Below are 4,173 nucleotides of genomic sequence, written 5' to 3'. Positions count from 1 at the left end.
AAAATAAATTAACATATTAATTCTTGGAATATCTAATGTATGCATCATGAAAATGTATTTCATGGTTCTTCTTGTAATATACTCCCTCCGTCCCGTTTTAATTAACTTGGGGGAGAAAAAACGCTTGAGAAATTAATTTTTACATTTCCGTCCTATACAGTTTCAAATTTTAAAACAGACTCCCTAAAATCTACTGTCCGTGAGATCCATTCCACCAGCTCGCCAATCGATCCATGGATCCAGCTGGGATCGATCGAGGGAAACGGAGGCGTGCAGGTGGAACAGCTGCTGCAGCTGGCGTTGCACCGCCGCGTCCGCCACGTCACCGCCGGGCCCGTGGCGCCCCGCTGCGGTGGAGGTGGAGTGGCGCCCGTGCTGCTGCTTCTTGATGAGCAGGCGCACCAGGAGGTGGAGCAGGCCCGAGATGAAGAAGACCACCGCGAGGATGACGATGATGAAGAGCACCGCCGGGCGGATCTTGCCGTCGCCGCTGCCGGAGCTCTGCGGCGACTGTGGTGGCGGTGGGGGAGGGGTGGCGGGGTAGGCGTTAAACAGGGTGAGCGAGTCCCTGGCGACGAAGGCGCCATAGAGGCGGCGCGGGTACGGATGCGTGGCCGCCGCCGTGGTCGCGTGGGATCCAGACGAGGAGAATTCAGCCATGTCTCGTACTTATGTTGTAACTGTTCGCGTGAGATCCGGATCGAGGAGGGTTTTTTTTGCAAAATTATGGTCAAGTTAAATAAAACGGGACGGAGGGAGTATATTTTATATTGCAGATGTTGATATTTTTATTTATTTACTTAAACATTACAAAATTCAACTTATTTAAATATTATATACAACATGTTTTAAGATAGAGGTAGTGGGAGTACCGCTCCATCCAAAAATAGAATACCTATAATATTTTGATAAACTTAAACTTATCAAAGTTTGACAAACTATAAAGAAAAAGATGTCAACATTTATTATCTGATTTTTTTAAAACTATCACGAAATATATTTTCATATTATGTGCATTTAAAATTGTAGATGTTAATATTTTATATATAGTTGCTCAAACTTAAAAGTTTAACTTTAACTACTACACAGAAGAGAGTACTACACAGAAGATTCTAGTTTGAGAATTATAGGCATCCTAGTTTGAGAAGAAGAGAGTACTACACAGAAGATTCTACGGCGACTTGCAAGTTTCAAGGTCAACTTGTACCGCGAACCGCTTGAAGATAAATTAATTATATCCAAGGCCATTAATTGTTTGAAAAAACAATCGGGTGTTGGCTACGCTTGTACACATATTTATTAGACTCAAGCAGGCCAGATCGTAGTTTGCAGTAGGGAAAAATGGCAGCGCGAGTCCGTGTCACGAGAAAAGGACCTCTGTGATGCAGCCCAGCACCATTGTAGCCGTCTCCAACCTCGACCTGCTCCGCCAGGGCTTACCCATCGTGCTGTTCTGCGCCTACCCCTCGACCGCCGGCGGCGGCTGCGGCTTCCACGAGGTTGTGGCCTCCTTTGAGGCCAATCTGCCATTCCTGCTCGACCACTTCTTCCCCCTCGCTGGCCGCATCGTGGCTGACCCGCGCTCGGGGCTCCCGGAGTTGCACTGCGACAACCAAGGAGCGGAGCTCATGGTGGGCGAGGTCGCTGTGGCGCTGGGGAGCCTGGACTACGGTGACCTGGACCCGTCCCTGTTGAGGATAGGCGTCCCCGTTCAATACGGCGCTGACGTCGTGCTGTCGTTGCAGCTGGTGTCTTTCGCCTGCGGCGGGTTCGCCGTGGCGTGGGGCAGCCACCACTTAGCCGTGGACGGGTGTGCGCTGTCAATGATCGCGAACGCGTGGTCCGAGCTCGCGCGGTCCGGGACGATCGCCGCCGCGCCGAACCTCGACCGATCGGTGTTCCGCCCTCGCGCACCGCCGACATACAGCAGTTCGGTGGGGAAGTTGTTCATGCCACTGGAGCGTGAGCGTCTTGTCAACGCCCTGACGGCTAGTACCTCCAAGGTTGGGCGCACCTACTACGTCGAGGAGCAGGACCTCGCCATGCTTCGCGCCCAGGCGGGCGGCCGCGCAACCCTTCTGGAAGCGGTATGTGCGTACATGTGGAAGGTGTTCGCCGCCGTGGTGGGCTCATCCGACGAGAAATGCCGCATGGGCTGGTGGGTTGACGGGCGCCGGCGCCGACGTCTCACCACCACCGCCCCGGCGGCGATGCAAAACTACGTCGGCAACGTCATAACGTATGCGGTGGCGGAGGCGAGCATGGAAGGGATCAGGCGGTTGCCGCTCCCGGGAGTCGCGTCGATGGTGCGTGCGTGAATCAATCAAGTCGGCAGTTAACGACGAGCACTTCCAGGAGCTGGTGGACTGGGTGGAGGAGCACAAGGGTGCGGCGAAGTACGTCGAGACGGCGACTGTCGGGGTGGGCAGCCCGGTTCTGAGCGTCTCGTCGCTGGCGTCATTTCGTCTCGACACTGACTTTGGTTTCGGCCAAGCCACCTTGGTGACGTGGTTGGAGAGCTCTTTTACCATACCCGGCGATGAATATACACCCTCCAATCGCTAGATCTAACCGTGCAGATCAACCTATACCGCTGGCCTGGGCTGGCTGATTCCCGAGCAGTATATGGGTGCACCGCTGACATAGAACCCCCAGTGTACCGTCAAGAGGGCATTTTAGGTAGATCAAAATTTATACCAGCCAGACTCGTTCTACCCGACACGCTCCCGTTCTCGTTTCCCCACCGAGCTAGGGTTGCGGCCGCCGCCGCCGCTGGCATCCTCTTCGTCTGGCTTGAGCAGCGACGACCTCCCCTCCGGACTAGGGTTCTGGCCGCCGCCAACTCGCGCCCGCGTAGGCCCTCCTTTTCGTACGGCTTGAGCAGAGACGGCGGCGATTGGAATCACCCTCCGTCGAGGCTTTCGTGATTGAAGGCGACAGGCGGGTGGCCGCGGTCGAGAACAGGGCCGAGGCAGGCAGAGGAGATGGAACTGGCAGTAGCTGCCGAGCACGGTGACGAAGCTGCGAGTGTCTGGTCCTGTGACGGGAGCAGAAGCTGGTGGGACGTGTCGGATGCAGTGCACCTCTCAAACGGCGTCTTGGCCAGCACGGCTGCACAGGGGTGGCAGCGCCATTAGAGCGGCCCTAGAGGTTCCCAGAATCTTGGAGAGATGTCGACGTTGTGGTGTGCACCGTCGCCCTGCAGCTGCCTCCTCCTGCCGCAACACGAGGGGGTAGTCTCAGCTCTCTGAACTTTTTCCAGATTATACTAGCAACAAATTATTCACCATCTGTGAAATGTAATTCTATCTTGTTTTAAAGCTCTGAAATTGGAGCCAGCCAAGGACTCGACGCGATAGGGGCGACGCGATAGGCGACGCAGGAGAACCCCCGTCGGCCGCCGCTCCGGCGGCCGCCGGCCACAGCCAGATGACCCCTACCCATCCAACCCCTCCACCAGCCTCCTCCCGCTCCGACGGCGGCTGCTCCGACCCGGAAGGTTCCCCCGCCGGGGGCGGCGGCGCCGTGATCTCGCCGCAGCATCCGTGTGCCGTGTGGGTCGGCCCAGGTACTTCCTTCCAGAGCCACGTCCTCTCCTCCTTCCACTGCCCCGTCCCCGCCTGCCCCGCGGACGCCGACGGCGCCGCCGCGGGTGTGCAGGTCTGGACCACTCCGCCCTCCCGATCTCCATGGTTTTCGCCCTCCTCTGTCGAGTCTCTCCTCGCGTTTTTCTTCTGCCCGCCGCCCAATCGCTTGCCGGTCACCCAGGTAGCTCCCGCCGTTTTCGGTTTTCGCGTTGCCTGCTCCGCCGTCGCCGATTTCATTGTCGCCGTCGGAGGGGAGCAGACGGGGAGGTTTGCCCTGCGTTTCCATGCCTCTCTCGAGACGGCCATGGACGCGGCGCATAGACTCCCTGCTCGGGCCCCACCTGTCAAGCGCCGCCGGCGCCGCTCCAAGAAACCGCGTCCTCCCTGGGCCCAATGTCCTGTGGACGGTCGTCGATGTGGTGGCCCGCCGCTGCTTCCCACGCCCTGCACATTTGAATGTGCGGAGTTATGTCCACCTGCCGCTGTCACCTCGGACGAGACCTCTACCCTAGCTGCTCCCGCGCCTGCAACCGGGCAGTCCGCTGCTCCGTCCCCTCGCGGTATGGACAGCTCTCACGTCGCCGCG

At 57.6% G+C, this 4,173-nt stretch overlaps 1 pseudogene; it reads left to right on the top strand.

The window, feature by feature from the left end:
* The first annotated feature begins 1,382 nt into the window (after positions 1 to 1,382).
* Positions 1,383 to 2,565, top strand: LOC124672287 (annotated as a pseudogene).
* The last annotated feature ends 1,608 nt before the right edge of the window (positions 2,566 to 4,173 follow it).

This window comes from Lolium rigidum, chromosome 7 (genome assembly GCF_022539505.1).
Source record: "Lolium rigidum isolate FL_2022 chromosome 7, APGP_CSIRO_Lrig_0.1, whole genome shotgun sequence".
In the NCBI taxonomy this organism is placed as follows: domain Eukaryota; kingdom Viridiplantae; phylum Streptophyta; class Magnoliopsida; order Poales; family Poaceae; genus Lolium; species Lolium rigidum.
This window is presented reverse-complemented; position numbering and strand designations above follow the sequence as displayed.